General features: G+C 38.9%; 1 protein-coding gene across 1 annotated transcript in view; it reads right to left on the minus strand.

The window, feature by feature from the left end:
• MAML1 (mastermind like transcriptional coactivator 1) overlaps positions 1-17,485 on the minus strand; it is a 36,487-nt gene that overhangs the window by 17,981 nt on the left and 1,021 nt on the right. The gene's annotated exons all lie outside the window — the stretch shown is intronic.

Consider the following 17,485-nt stretch of genomic DNA (forward strand, 5'->3'; position numbering starts at 1 on the left):
ATTCAAGCATATGATTTGCTCAAAGAGAAAGTTTAAAGGCAGAATTTGCAATGCATGTTAAAGAAATGCATATCTGCACAGTAACAAATTCGAATGAATGGAATCAGTAATATTGTAGAGCAGGGCTCCCCAATCCCTGGTCTATGGACTGGCACAGGTCCGTGGCATGCCAACAACCGGGCCACGCAAACAAGCAAAGTTCCATCTGCGCGAGTGCTAGGATAACTTTATTCTTTGTGCGGCTGCCTTTTTGTCCTGCCCACAAAATGGTGGCTGTGTTACGGTCACCACCATACATCCTGGGGTCACATGACTTGCCCTCTTTCCATAACATGAGATTTGGAATTCTTCCGAAGGTAAGTGCGAGGTATGATGGGCATTTGGGGAGAAGGCCCAAATACTGCAAGCTTCTGGTGCTTTGGGATGGGAGGAGAGAGGCAGGAGGGTGCTGCAGTGACCCTGTGGAGGATCATAATGGGAAACAATTGCAGGCCTGCTGCAGCTGTCATAAGTAGCTTGTGGGGAGTTCAGACAAAATTTTGAATGTTTGTTAAATAGCCTGTACTGTTATCTGCTCGGTCAAAGGAAAAAAATAATAGGATATTTGAATATGAAAATGCAGTTCTTCAATAAGTGATAATGCCAAAAGTTACTCAGTCATCTTTTGGGAGACAACCTTGCCAAGCACAGAGCTTCTAGGAAATTCCTCACTTGTCTTTTTGACAACTTTTTCCTTCAGAGAATGAACCACACGTGCACAAAACACAAATCAGCTGCTCTTGCTATTAACCAATATGAAAGATGTAGTTGAGAAAATTAAAGCACAGGGACAAAAATTGGAAGAAATGATTATGCAATGTTAAATGTCAACATTTTCAAGACAGTTACTGATGTATTTCCTGAACTTCAAGAATTGGATTTAAACAGAATGGTGATGAGGGGGATTCTTTAGCAAAAGAAGCTACTGACTAAGGAAAATCATGGAGCATATCACTTCTGCAATTCATTCTAACTAGTTTGTCACCAGTGACCATAGGAGTCACCTGTATCTTCTTTTGTGTAATAAAGACAGAATAATGGCTCTGTTGTTTTTGCTTTCCCCTCATACTGTATTCCTTGAAAATCCAAAGTCCATGGTCTCACCTCGCAGTGGTGACATCAACAGCCCCCCCAGCCAGCCCACTTCTTTTGTGGCGAAGGAAATGCCTCTGCAACTGAGAATGGACCTTCGGATTGACGCCCCCCCGGCCTGCATTTCGCCATCAGAAGCCTTCCAAAAAGGCCTCTGCAGCCAAGAACCAAGCTATGGATTGGGGACACTACGGAAGAAATGAGGCAAGGCAGATGTCAATTCATGGAGGCCTGGCTGGAACGGTTAAGCGGGTGCGGGGCGCATGGGGCAGTTCCACCCCGCAGCTTGATTTTTAGGCATGCACCTTGCCCCAAAACTAGGGTTATTTTCAGGTTACGTCTTACTTTTGGGGAAACATGGTATCACCTAGTTTGGTAATGACATGTCTGCAAGAAAACAACCAAACTCAGAGATAACCAAAGATCCCACAATTCAACCCTGAGCTGCAAATATTCTCTTCTATTAATACTGAATGAACAGTCACAAGATTCAGTCTGTTTCTATATTCATGAAACATCTTTATTAATATTTTATTAATATTGTGAAAGATTAGAAACAATGCTTACCAAATTTGTAGATGGCAGAAAAAAAATCTAATTGTAGTAATAATAGGACAATTCAAAATAATTTTGACAAATAGTGAAGACCAGAGACTTCTGGTTTGACATCGTAGCGACATGGATGCAGGAATGCAGGGATCTGCTTTCCATGCCCAATTTTGCCCTGCAGGGGGCCTTAAAGGGCCTAAAATTGCCCTGGAGAGGCGATGAAGGAGGGGTGCCTCGTTGATCACGGAGAGACAGCGGTCAATCCGTTTCATCCGAGGAATGCATTCCAAACCGGCAGGGGAAAAACTGGCTGCACAGATCATAAACAGCGTTTATGGAACTGGGTGAGAATATTGATCCTTTCTTTACTATTTTACAACAGGATTTCCTGGGAAGGGCTCCCAAGAAGCTAAAAACCTCCGAACGTGAGAAGGAAGGGGATTGCAGCCCCACCCTTCCAGAGGAACAGAAGTGGCGTTTTATTTTTTTTTATGGGAAATAGAAACATTTAACACTGAAGTGGGAGTAATGTAAAGCTATAGTTTTGACAAATTTGAGAACTGAGAAAATTGTTAACATTTTTTCTTTGAAAAAATACTCGGGTGAAATATCAATCTTCTATTTTAAGAATCGGAAAATGGATATTGAATGACATCTAGTGGTGGACTAGAGTATAACACCACCTGCAATGATTGATACAAACCTGTTAAGAAGCCTAGAAACAGATAACAATCTACTTTCCTTATGATTTTTAACTCAACAGAGAACAACTGGCAATAGAGAAATATATTTTGGCATACTTACTACAGTGTAAGAACCTAATTGTTTTGAAATCTGTTGACCTTCTTGGATTATAAACATATACTGAGCTCTGACTTTTATTCTTAAGAACTATTTGGAGAGAAAGAAAAATCTGACTCCTGGCCACATTTGTCTGGGGGAGATTTTTGGATTGTTCTTAGGGTGGTTGAACATTTTGGATTGTAAATTTCAGCTGACTATTTTGGATCACCTGAGCAGAAGGACTACTACAAAATATTGCTTTCAGTGTGGACTTAAATCCTGGAACTTATTGGATTATAAAGGCTGTATATAAAGACCAGAACCAGATGAGACTTTGTTTTATGGACACTAAGATTGGTGCTATAAGACAAGATTAGTATGCGGGGATCACAACAGTTCTGATAGAATATCTAGAGGGAGCAAATAAAGTGGATCCTTTATATCTAGCCAAAAATGGTAGGAAAACATACTTAATGCTCCCATCTGAAGCCCCCAACCAGGTTTACCAGGTATTTGAAGGAGTGATGCCTCAAGAAGAAGTAAACATTTTTCAGAAGGAAATACATTCTCTGTTACAATTAATTCAGGAGACAATTAGTTAACATAAAGAAGATGAAAGAAGAAATCATGAGATTAAAAACAACTTTGATAATATAAATGAGTAAATCTCTAACTTAAACTCACAACTAGAAAATGATTATAAAGAATGAACAAACAAGACAGAAAACAGAAGATGAACCAGAGGAAACTGATCTTAAGACACAAGATATAAAAGAAGGGAAACATAATTTGGCACAGACAAATAAAAACTTGCAAGACTTAGCTACAACAACGGAAATGGGAAAGGCACCTTATTCTTTAGGTTTTCAAAACATACCGGAGGATAAGGAAGATGATTTTAAAAAACAGAGTATAAAGCTGTTAGGGGAAATGTCAGAAATTGGAAGACAAAAAATGAAGAGAAATTAAGGGAGAAGGAAACTGGGAGTTGTTTAATGAGTACAACCAGGCAGAATTCCCCCTCAAAAATACCCTACTTAAATTGTTTTTCCCATCCCAAGCAGTATTTACAAAAACAAAGGAAGAATTTGTTGGCGATTTAATTACTTTGGCCTGGAAAGCTAACTGGCAAAGAAAGCAAGCAAGAGTTAGACTCAAAAAACAGAAGATCTGACATACCAGATGGGGTATTATATGAGCCAATATTTGCTTGAATATGGACAAAATAATAAACACATATAGATTTTTAGAATAAGAAAGATATGATTTATAATTAGAATAGCACTCTCTCTTTTGATCTTATAAAACACTAGAATGGCTTGTATAAATGAAACCTTCGGCTACACAAATGTAACTAACTTTGACAAAATCATAACTGACAAAGATATTTTGAATACTGATGGGAAATTAAACTTAAGTAAGAGCTTGACAGGACATTGATTTAACATGGAGACTTTATTTGTAAATACAATTTAAATATAAAGTGGTTAGAAAAGAGCTTATAGATTTATACTATTGTTATTTGTATAACACTAGATAAATATGAAGAGGATGTGTATATCTAATTTTGTATGTATTAATAGTAGTAAAAATTGTATTTGTTTAATGTTGAAAAAATGAAAACATCAGGGGAAGAAGAGGGGATAAAAAAACCCACTGGACTGTGTAGCATTGAATAGATTTATACCGAAGTTAAGATGCAACATTGAGTAACAAATGTACCCAGACACCACGTTTACTAAGCATTTATAATTTGTAATAATAGAAAATCTATAAAACACTCATAAAAAATAAATAGTGAAGATCAGAAGGCAATGATTTGTGGAAGGTTGCAAAATAGTGTCTTTATACCACGTTCCCTCAAATTTATTTTTGAGGGCGGGAGTTAATGCAAAAATATATTGACATAAAATAGCACTTTTCTAGAAGCATACATGAAGCCTAAAAAGAAAATAAAACTTGCTTTTCATTCACCTGAGTTATCATGCCTGGAGGGAATTCTTGGAATTTTTATGCAAGCTCCTGACCATCTGTCCTAACCACTCTGCAGTGAATTAAAACTGAAGTGAAGTGAGAGGGTTTATGATTCTTGACATGGCATACCTTGAAAGGTTCAAAGTTTCACAGCTTTCCAATCAGAGAGGCACTGAACTTTTTGATCATGCAGATAGTAGCAGATCCTTGGGGAGGCACACTGCGAATACAAATGGCAAATCTGCACAATGCTATGCAAAACTAACAGAACAATTGGACAAGGGAGGCTGTCTCATTCGAGAGCAATTCAACAGACTGCAGTCCAACTAATACCCCTTCAATTTCATGGAAGTTTGCCAGAGAGGTTTGAAGGAGCCCAGGATCAAATTCTAAGCTTCACTCCTCCACACGAATTGTTTATGGTGAGTCAGCCAGCAAGATTTCCTACAAATCATTCCAGATAACTTTCGAGGTCACTGAAAGGAGTGGTAGTCAAGTGGGCTATGCCCTGCATCGAGGGCAATGATCCATTAACGATAATTACCAAAATGTCTTGCAAATTTTGAAATGCATTCGACAATCAGGCAAAAAATTGATAATTTGCAAACTGAAACAAGATTACAGCAGAATATATATTGCGGTTTCAACTGTATGCCAGAGAACGTGAAATAATGAGAGTGGAGATTAGTTCTCCAAGCTTGTGGGTTGGTTTCCGAATGTTTTGTTACCAGGCTAGGTAACATCTTCAGCAGAATTTCGGGAATGTCAGTGTTCTTCTGCTAATAAGGGCTTCATGTGGACAGTAGGTCTTATGCTGGGAAAGTCACATCAGGTGAGGGTCTAGTGATGGGGTGAGGTGTGGGTCACATCAGGTGAAGGTCTTGTGATGGGATCAGGTGTGGGTCATGCAAAAGTGCCAAGATAGCGGTTGAGGATTTGGTGTAGTTTTCCACTAAATTTGTACTTTATGCCTGCTCATCTAAAAAGCTGAATCTGAACTCCCCCGATGCTTGAGTTCTGAAACTGTTCCTCTCCCATTCTATACTGATAGTTGGGGAGAAGATTATGATGCAGAATGTATTCAGGATTCTACATTCAAGGAGTCATTTAGAATATCTAATTCAAGGCTACCTGAATCTGAGAGGTTGTGAGAGTGCACAACAGATGTTCATGCCCCACACTGACACATCAGTTCCATATAAAATTCCTGCACAAACTTTGTTCCTGTGATCTGCCCCTATTATCAATAGACAACAGAATCCCAGAATGAAGAGAACTCTGTGCTCTCCAACATAATAGCTTCGGATGGCCCAAAATCTCCAATCCTTTCGCCGTGGCCTCAAAACACTCCTATTCCACCAGGCTGACCTGGACTGACAGGCATTTTAATTATATTTACAATTTTTAATTTATTTTTAGTTTTTAATTTTAATTTATTGCACAGATGATTTTAAATTTAATTTTTATCTTAATTTCTGTACTTATTATATGTTTTGTTGTTAGCCGCCCTGAGTCCTTCGGGAGATAGGGCGGGATATAAATCCCATTAATAAATAAATAAATAAATAAATAAATAAATAAATAAATAAATAAATAAATAATAGACTCTCTGGTACAGGTTACTGTGCAACAGGAAAAGAAGGGAGGGCTTTCCAGATTCATCTGACTGTGCTGGCAAGACCTGTCTGATGACCTTGAAGAGTTGCCAAGTGAGAGCCTGGGAAGTGAGTCAATGGTTGGTTTACACAGTAACTTGTAAGGTATCTTCTTCATGTATGGGAGATGAGACAGATTCTGATGGGCTAATTGATGTTAAAAGAGTACAGAGATAATAATCTTGAAGAAAGAATGTAAGAATGTTAAGTAAATGTCAACTTAGTCCTAGTAAGGAAGAGGGGATGAAAAAGAAACCCAAACTAACCCAGCCTTGATTCTATTCAATATAAGAGGGGGCAGAAAAAACCTTGACCATTTTTCAAGATTCTGTTAAACTCTACAAAATAATATTCCTGTAGTTGTCCCAATTTCTGACCTGGCCTACTTTGAAGGCTGATAGCACTGCTTGTCTGAGAGATTTGTCTTCTTTGTAAAAACTATTACTAAAAATAACAGAATTTGCCAATACCTATTCCAAAACACATGTAAGCTCCACCTCCTATTCATTAAAATGTGTTTTGAATTTAGGAGTTTTTCTTTTATTTGAAATGATTTTTTTTATAAGGTCCTATCTTTACTACACACACACACACACACACGTAATTACTAAATATGTTATATTTATTTCTTGCCTAACTCATTTTTTAAAAAATGAGGAAAATTGCATTAATTAATTTGCCGTGCTAGGGTACTGCAAAGTATGTAAAGGTTGGTAATGGGGCATTAATTACACTGGCAATAAAGATTTTGTGTCGTGAACATTTTAGGCTAGATTTTGGCTGCTAATCACAAAAATAACTCATAATTTAACCTATCACATACTGTTTTATAGAAATCTTCTGTTTTTACACAATGAAATGTATACCCTACAGCAGGGGTGTTAAACTCAATTTCATTGAGGGCCACATCAGCATTGCGGTTGCCCTCAGGGGGCCGGGTGGGTGTGGCCAGGGAGGGCGTGGCCTACTGGGTGGGCGTGACTAGAGTGCATATGGCCTACTGGGTGGGCGTGGCCCGCTCTACATTGTTCGCATCAGGGGTGCCTATGGGGGCCTGGGCAGGAGTGGGAGAGATCTGAGGGTCTCTGGCAGGAGGAGGGTCTCTGGGCCAGGGCCAAGGCAGTGGGGGCCGTTCCCTCACTGTTTCCAGGATGGCTTCGCGGGCCGCATGAACCCACTTCGCGGGCCGGATCCGGCCCCCGGGCCTTGTGTTTGGCTATGCTGTACACATGAAACATACGAAGCATGAACTGTCGTTGAAGCAAATCCAGTATACCAAGAACAACGGGAATATTTGTAAAGATCTAAAAGCAGTGGCTCTTCTACTTGGAATGCAGCTTGGATATACCAAGTACTATTGTTACATATGCAAACAGAACAGCCGGGCAAGAGAGTCACATTAAAAAGAAATGGTAAATCTGAAAAAAAAATGGTTCCAGAACAGAAAAATGTGGCACATGAACAACTTGTTGACCCAACAAAGATATTTTTTGCCTCTGCTTCACATAAAATTTGGACTGATGAAAAATTTTGGGAAAGCAATGAACCAGGAAAGTGAAGGTTTTTATTATTTGAGACAGATGTTGCCAAGAATAATTGATGCCAAGGTTAAAGAATGCATATTTGTTAATCCACAGATCAGATACATTGTCAATGACGAGGAGTTCGAAGATCTGTTATTGGGGCCACAGAAAATCACCTGGAAAGCATTCAAGGTTATTGTTGAGAATTTTCTTCGCAACTACAGAGCATAAAACTACAGTTGGTTGACAAACTTATTATAGCCTACAAGCCCATAAAGTGCAACGTGTCATTGAAGATTCATTTCCTGCATTCACACTTGGATTTATTTCCTGAAAAATTTAATACAGTCAGTGATGAATATGGTGAAAGGTTTCACCAGGACATTACCATAATGGAACGGTATGAGGGCAACTGGAATCCATCAGTGTTGGCTGAGTACTGTTGGACCCTGCAGCAAGATACATCGGATACTGAATACAAATGAAAATCAGCAACCAAAACACTTTTAGCCCTATTAACTCATGGATTGGAAGCATTATGTGATTAAATACAATATAATCATTAAAATTAATTTCATATTTCTGAAGATTCCTAGTGATATACTCATTCTGAAATTATATTTGTACTCAACTTGAAGGGACCTATCATGATCATCATAAGTTTTTCAAGAAGCAAAACTTTTGAAAAAATGTGTTATCCAGTGAGCAGATTCAAACAAGATCAAACAAAAATGGAGAAAGTATAGTGACGTTCTATACCAGACATGTCAAACACAAGGCCCGGGGGCCGGATCCGGCCCGTGAAATGGTTTCATGTGGCCCGCGAAGCCATCCTGGAAACAGTGAGGAAACGGCCCCCACTGCCTTGGCCCTGGCCCAGAGACCCTCCTTCTGCCAGAGACCCTCACATCTGTTCCACTCCTGCCCAGGCACCCATAGGCACCCTTGATGTGAATGATGTACAGCTGGCCATGCCCACCCAGTAGGCCATACACACTCTAGCCATGCCCACCCAGTAGGCCACACCCACCCAGGCCACACCCACCCGGCCCCTTGAGGGCAACCGCAATGCTGATACGGCCCTCAATGAAATTGAGTTTGACACCCCTGTTCTATATAATAAAGATATCAATATCCAAGTAATGACGTTAGATCAGTGCTCTGATCATTACTAATTGGAAGAGTACAGGAATTACTGGAATATCTTCAAAACTCTGACAAGCAACAGAAGAAAAATCAGTAGACTCTACTTAAATAAGCTATGCCAAGAGAACTGCAAAATTACAGTCGCAAATTGTGAAAGAGGTCAATTTACATACTGATATCTAAGAGATTTAATAGTGTGTGCAAAACTACTGTATTCTATGCTTATTTTCACACAATAGCAAAGCTATATTTAAGATCATCCAATATGGATTACTATAGATCTACACAGAAAGGAAAGGTGGACATTTAGCTATTTACTTCCAGATGTTTCATTACTAGACAATCAGGATCAGAAAGCACCAAGGACTCCACAATTCAATTCTGAGCTAAATACACTATCTATGAGAAGGAGAAATGCAGATGTTCAAGCTGGATTTAGAAACTCACATGCAATAATTTCACAATCAAATAAACGTTCATTATAGAATAACAACAGCACAAGAATATATACGATTAGCAAACAGCACAATCTATGAAAAGAGGAAGCTAACAGCTGGCACGGTTTTCAAAAGCACACACACACACAAACAAAAAGGAAAGGAGAAAAGAAAGGAACACAACAAACAAAAGAGGTGTGCTCAGAAGCTACAGAACCCAGAAAAACCCAGAGAAAAGGAGAAACTAAGGGGGACTGAACGATATACATCAGGCATGTCAAACTGGGATGTCACGTGATGTCACTCGACGTATTGCAACTTTTTTCCCATTGCTGGCAAGGGGTGGGTGCAGTTTCAGTGTGACACATTTGGCCCATGGGCCAGCAGTTTGACATGCCTGCTTTACATTATCCAGAAAGGGTGGCTCCTTCAATAAAAGGATTCTATAACGAAACATTTTGTTGCAAATTCTATCTGTGTTCAGCATTGCAAAACAACTACACTACAAACTTAAAAAGAAATGAAGCAGGACTTTAATCCTATTTTTCCACCCTAAGAATACTGTGAAATTTGATTATCTATTTGGGTAAGCATATTACATTTGTAATTTCTGTGCTTACATTAATATTCGTATTTGGTAAACTACACAACTTGACACAACCTAGTTATGATACCTCTCTTGAAACAAGTCTACAAAAGCTTAGTAAATGAGTCAGTTACCGCCCCACCAAAGTAGCGTCAAGACAAGAAAAACCTGTTGTAGAACAAAATCTCAAAGCAAAGGGAACTCTCAAAAAGAAATCAATACTATTTGTCAACCTACAAAAACATTTATTCTATTTTAGGCTTAGCTCATAAATAACTACAAATTGAATGAAAAAGTAGTGAAATTACATAGAGTGGGCATATACACATATGTACCGATTGGGAAACCTTCTCTCAAGGACACTGAATAGAGTAAGAGAAATACAGAACATATTTAAAAAAGCAATCAAATTGTATCACTTGTTATATTTCCATCATTCATATGGTAATGGTGTTTAAAGCCCTACATGGCAGGGGTCCGGAGTACCTTAGGGAACACCTGCTGCCGGCATCAACTTCCCTTCGCCCTGTGCGCTCCCACAGAGAGGGCCTCCTCAGGGTGCCACCGATCAGAGAATGTCGATTGGTGGCCCCCAGGGGGAGGTCCTTCTCTGTGGGCGCCCCGGAGCTATGGAACCAGTTACCAGTTGAGCTCTGGATGGCGCCCGATCTTCGCTCCTTTCGCCGCGACCTAAAAACATTCCTATTCGAACAAGCCGGCCTGGCCTGATGGGGGATTGGTGGGGTTTTTTATTGTGGTTTTATTGGGGTTTTAACATAGTACTGATTGTTTTTAGTGGGCATATATTTAATTCCATTTTTAATTTTTGTAACTTTGTATTTTTTATTCTTGCCCTGTTCACCGCCCTGAGTCCTTCGGGAGAAGGGCGGTATATAAATATTATTAAATAAATAAATAAAATAAATAAATCTTACTTCCCAACAACATTCAACATTAAAGAAATTATGTATCTGGAAATACAGTATTATAATGTATTATGTATTCTGGAAACATAGCACATGAACTACATGACAGATTCAAGCATTAATATTAGAAGACTAAAAATACTACAAAATATTTTAACTATTTGTTCCCTGTGCAAAAAATACTCAGTTACAATAAAATGAAAAAAGTTATGACTTCCATTATTGTCGGGAGAATGTTTGGTTTAGTGGTTAAGGCACCAGCTAGAAGACCATAAGTTCTAGTCTTGCCTAAGGTATGAAAGTCAGCTTGGGCCAGTCATTCTCTCTCAGCTCAGCCTACCTCATGGGGTTGTTGTGAGGAAAGTAGGAGGAGAAAGCAGTATTAGTTATGTTCACCACCTTAAGTTATTTATAAAAATAATAAAGGTTGGACTCCAGAATGGACTCCAGAAGATGGACTCCAGAAGATGGTAGAGGACAGGAAGGCCTGGAGGAACGTTGTCCATAGGGTCACAATGGGTCGGACACAACTTCGCAACGAACAACAACAATAAAGGTTGGATATAAATAAATCAATAAAAGTAACTTTTCAGACACACACATACACACAGGTATGCTGTATTAAGGGAACTATATTTCAGGCAGTCAAAAAAAAAAATCATTTTATCTCTACAGTATGCACACATTCTAGGCCAGACCTGTCAAACTCACAACATCACGTGACGTTGCGAGACGTATTAGGACTATTTTGCCATTGCTGGCAATGGGGTGGGCATGGCTTCTGGATGACGTGTCCGGCTCGCGGGCCGGCAGTTTGACACCCCTATTCTAGGCATACTATGTGGAATTGGAAGCCCCAGATATAACATGGCTTGTAAGTGATATAATTGTTATTAATGTAGCCATGTCTCAAGATCCAATTAATTACAATATCTTCCAATGAAGACATCTGGCTACTGCAGGCATGTCAAATTCACGACGTCACGTGATGTCACGCGATGTTTCATTGTGATGCATACGGCCTGCGGGCCGGCAGTTTGACATGCCTGGGCTACTGGGATGTTACCATTATTTTTGCAATATAGGTAGTCCTTAACTTACAACCAGTTGCTTAGCAACCAAAGTTAAGACAGGACTCCCCAGAACTATTTATGACCTGGGTTTGAAGTTCCAATTGTGGCCCTCCCCTCTGCTGTCACATGACTGAATTTGGATGCTTGTCTGCATTTAAAGCTGATTGCGGTGTTGCAGGATCACTGACCGCAATTTATGTTTTTTGTCAGAAACCTGTGTTTACTTCTGGTTTCCAGAAAAAAATGCCCACTAACAAAAATGGATTCGCTTAACGACCATCATGTTCCCTTAACAACTGCAGTGTTTCCCTAATGATCGCTCCAAAAAAGCTCATAAAATTGGGTGCAGTCACATGGTGACTCACTTAATGACTGGCACAACTTACAACCATAATTCTCAGCTCAATTACAGTTGTAAGTTGAGGACTACCTGTACCTGGCTCCCAGGTATGCTTGATGCCATCTGAACACAACTACTTACACTATGGGAAGTAAAAAGAGAGAGAGAAGTAAAAAGATTTTAATTTATCTTAATGCAGATAGATAGATAGATAGATAGATAGATAGATAGATAGATAGATAGATAGATAGATAGATAGATAGATAGATAGATAACCTTTATTGACATTTTTTCCTGTGGGCACAATGTCACACATTAAAAATGAAATTTAGTCGCTTGCTCTCAAAGTGTACACATACATAAGACACATTTAAAACATACTATATACAACATGTATAGGCCTACATCCTTACATATAAGTAACATATAAATATTAATCACTGGCCATCTTGAATACATAATGGAAGGAGGAAGCTTTAGAGTTCACAAGGTTAATACTGTATGGAACAAAGCTGTGACTGAATCTGGATGTGCTGCTTTGGATACCAGGGATAATAAGGAAAACAGGTCGTGAAGAGGATGTGTAGTGTACCAGACACTCTTGCAGACCCTGCTCAAGCAATGCTTCTGTGCTATGTCCTGGATGGAAGGGAGGGAACTGCCAATGATCTTTTCGGCCATCCTCACCACTATCTGCACCGCCTTCCTGTCTGAAGCAGTGATGCTTCTAAACCAGAGTGTGATGCTGTATGACAGGATGCTCCTAATCATCCCTCTATAGAAAGTGGTCAGGACAGGGGAAGGAAGATGTGCTTTTCTCATGTGACGCAAAATATGCAGGTGCTGCTGTGCCTGCTTCACCAGTGTCTCGCTTCACCAGCCTACTTAGTCACATAGTACATCAGTGCTCTTTTCCTGATATTTCTAACATAAAGCAAGTTAATAGATTTTTCTTCCTAACAATGCAATCTAACAATGGTTCCTATACTAAGAAACGGTAAAAGTTGGATATCAAGAGTTCATTTTTGAAATGTTAAATGCAAAGTAACATTTTCATTGTTCTTTGTGCAGAATTTTCAATAATTGTTAGCATGCCAAAAATGTACTAGCTTTTCTAAAAAAAAAAAGTGAACACTTTGGATTTTAAATTCCCACAAACAGAATCCACTTATCGTGGGGAAAGAGTGCTTGTCTAATATCTTCTCTGGAAAATTCAAGAATCATCTGGAATGATTCTTTGTTTAGCCGCTGCCTCATTCAGCGACTATTCACAAATATGACATAATATTTGTAAGTAATAATAAAAAGTATTTTCTAGTCAATTCACACAATGACCATTTTGTGCACCTGACAAAGTACACTGAAATGAGAGTAACACTGGCACTACTGCACAAGTGAACTTTATATGAATGAGATGGCAACAACCAGTGATCATCTCTGTCTGTCTGTCTGTCTGTCTCTCTCTCACGTGTTTGCTTATTTTCTATTTTGCTTCTGATTTAAGGTATGCGTTGCAATTGCTAAATGAGGAGATGATTTATTAGTGATTGGAACAAAGTTCCAGCTGTGAATAATGTTCTCTAGACAATAAAAAGACAACTCTGGATTCAAGAGAAGTTTGTTTAGAGTTTGACATTTCAATTGGGGTGGCATTTTATTTGTCATTAGATTATCTACCAACATAGCTTGCTTTGCTCTGTGCCTCTCTCTCTCTCTGGCCTGCTTTGTAGTTTCTCTTCCCCCTTCCCCCCACGAGGTGGAACGGCCCAGGGGGGTGGCATTGGGTCCCCCTGCAGACAGTTGCAGCCCAGGTTGGATGGGCAAGCAGGAGCTCTGATGGCAGAGTCCATCCCTGAAACTCTGCCGGGAAGGCAACGAAAAGGCGGTCTCTGGCAGTGGTGCGAAGAGGACCTCGGAGCTGGGTCATGGTGCCCTTGCCTGCCAGGGCTGAGCTGGCCTGAATCCTTCTGGGAATTCCTGGCTTCCCTGAAGCAGACCCTGAATTAGGGGAGCGTCAAGTGTCGCCTGGGGTCAGCTACTGGGAATTGCTGCTGCAGGGGAGCAGGTAAACCATCATGCACAGCATGTTTATTTTTTTTTATTAAACTATGCCCCCTATTGGGCAGAGGCGGCTTACAGTGACATGTCAATAAACCTTCAAACTTGCCCCATCAGATTGTATTGCATCATTGCATGCTGAGGGAGGGTGGGTGGGTAGGTGTCTGTGGGAGCTGCTGCCGGTCAAGATAAGGCAGCTTAGTAAAGGGGGAGAGGATGCCTGCCTATAGGACCCTTCTCCAATTAACCAGAGGAACACAAGTTGTCTCTAGAAGTCGTGGGTGCTCTCCATCACTGAAGGTTTTTAAGATGCGATTGGACAACCATTTGTGTGAAATGGTAGAAGGTCTCTTATGAGCAGAGGAATGGACTAGATCACTAGAAGACCTCCCAAGGTCCATTCCAGCTGTATTTTATTCTTTTCTAATATAAAATTATCAGAAATCTGACTACAGACATTAGTAATGAATTTCTGAATTGTGAACTTTTGCCAATTCAAACTAATCTGTCCACATTCGGAGATTGGAGAAGGCAGGAAAGGGCTAGCTAGCTTCCATCACACAGCATACATATGCAGCGTGCAAGAAACCAATTCTTTCCTGTCCTCTCCTGACTCCCAGACCCTCTAGGTTGGAGTTCCAGGCAGTTGCAGCACAGTTCTCATTCCATGCATGGCAGCACTGAAGCCAAACCTGATGGGTCCAGTGAGCCCTGGGTGGAAGTGGGAGAAGGTGGGAAAGGGCCAGTTTCTGGCACATAGCTTAAGTATGCTGTGTGCCAGAAAGCAACCCTCCCCTGCCTTCTCATGACCTGCCTCCCAAGCCTACTGAACTGCCACCCAGTACTGAACTGAACTATGCAATTTTTATGCTTACTGACGTGAAAAGAAAATGTACTTATGAAGAACCTCTCAGAATATAACTCTTTTGCATGTAAGAGACTATATGTATTGCACATAATAAAATATTGAATTTATCTTCTGTATTAAGTATTCTGAAAAGTTAACAGGAAGAGAATTCGGATATTTTCTTTATATTATTATTTGAGGCCAATTTCTTTTAAATTTAAGTCAGATTTACTAATTATGGACACTATTTTTCAATAATACTTTAATAATAAAACATTTATTATTATTACATTTCTATCCCATTTTTAAATATATATATATAGCTTGGTCAACTCAAGGCAGCAAACATATTTAATACTCCTGCCCTTATTTTCTCCACAACAACAATCTTGTGAGGTAGATGGAGCTGAGAGAGAATGACTGGCTTAGTCACCCAGCTGGCTTTCATGCTTAAGGAAAGCTTAAAGCTCAGTCTCCTGGTTTCTAGGCCAGCACCTTAACCACAATAGCAAATGAATGAAATAACACTGATACGTAATATTACTCATAGCCTAAACTTTAATATTAAAGGATATAGCACTTTCAAACTGTTGAATGCTACATTAAAAACAAGTATCATGTAGAAAGATATCACTAACTGAAAAATTCAACCTCTCAAGATTCAAGAGGCTGTAATACTGTATATTCTTGTGTGGGTTATTCGAGTATTTATATCAGGCAAGTCTGGAAATCCTGACCAATGACAGGAATATTTAAAATTCATATATATGTATGTGTGCATGAGTACACACGCACACACACACGAAAAAATCCTGAATAGAATTAGTAAGTCATTGTGTGACACAGAATAGCTGAACTAGATAGGCCTGCTTCTTCCAGTGTGGATTATAGAATTATAGGTTGGAAGAGGCCACTGAATTTAACAAACTGCTCAATGCATGAATCTCGGTTAAAGGAATCCAGACAGAGTTGTTTTCTTCTGAAGATATGACTAGTCTATTTAACACTGATTATCTTACATTAACTTTATAAAACGTATTACTACATTTTGTTTTGTTTTCCTCTTAAGCAACTATAAAATATAAACAATTCAGCTATCATTGAAAAAAACCTGAACAACTTTCAAGCCAGTAAAAGATCACAGAAGCTCCATAAAAAACTTTACTGTCAAATAAATTTAATGTGACCAATCATTTGAACTGTGACCGATCTCTCTCCAGGCACCTTATACAAAGAAATGAGTAATAATCAGACAACTTCTGATTTTAACGTATGAAAATATCACAAAATGACAGAGGAAACTTTTCCTCCTTCTTGTACCCTACTTTAACATAAAGATAATTTTACATGCTTTAAGCGCACAAACAGCCATTCCAGCTCATTTCCACTTTCCCTGCATATTTCCTTCACTTCTGACAGGAAGAATATAGGACTTAACTTGTTATCCATTTTTAACAAATTAACAGCTTTCCACTTTTTCAACGTATTCTGAGTTATGCTGAGTTGCGCTGTTAATACAGTACAGACGTTACACAAGTCCTCCAATTCCAAAATAAATTTGATTAAATTTAGAGAAGACACTGATCAATAAAATGTCTGGATATTCTATCTCCAGTACTTATGGATATTAAACTTTAAATATTCATCTGGAAAACATGCTGATGGCTTGGATCCTAAAGCACTGCCACATTATTTAACAATTTTAGCTACAATACCTAAGTATCTAAAAAGACAATCTTATAATTTTTGTATAATTTAAGAAAAACACTGCGGAATTTGCCCAATTTCTAGTATATCTAACTCAAAGGTAAATAGCTCAAAATGACAATGGAATATAAACAAGTATATTGTCTGAGATAACAAACTACAAATAAGGTAGCTGTAGATAACCAATCCTCCCTAATTGTTCTGGATTAAATAGCACTGCTCCTCTAGCAAACCAGAAAAAAGTTAATATATGCTGATGCAGAAGAATTCAAATACATCTTTAAATTCTAGTTTAAAGAACAGGCATAAGCAGCCTTAACATTTACTCCTGCAAACTATTATAAAAATATTATTTGTTTAGAACACTGTAAGAAGGAAACTAAATTTCCCAGAAAATCCTGCAGACATTTCATTTGTTTTCTGTTTATATTCTCAAGATGTTAGTAATATATACCCTACTTTATAGCCTTTCTAGTGCAAAAAAAACCCCCAACAACAGAAGAGGTTCAAATCATTTTGTCAATGAGCAACTATCAAGCAGATACACTTTTAGACAAACCTACTGCTCATATTGTGGTAACATTAACCAAAATAACTCCCGGGTGAATCACTTTGGGATCCTTGAGGAAAGATTTGAATCGAAGTAAAGGAAATAAAAGCTATTATGCATTATTTGCTGTTTACATGATTCCATAAAATGATATCCCACAATACCCATGTGTTTATTTTTCTTCAAGTTCTTAAAAAAAA

This window comes from Vipera ursinii (genome assembly GCF_947247035.1).
Source record: "Vipera ursinii genome assembly, chromosome: 2".
Lineage (NCBI taxonomy): Eukaryota > Metazoa > Chordata > Lepidosauria > Squamata > Viperidae > Vipera > Vipera ursinii.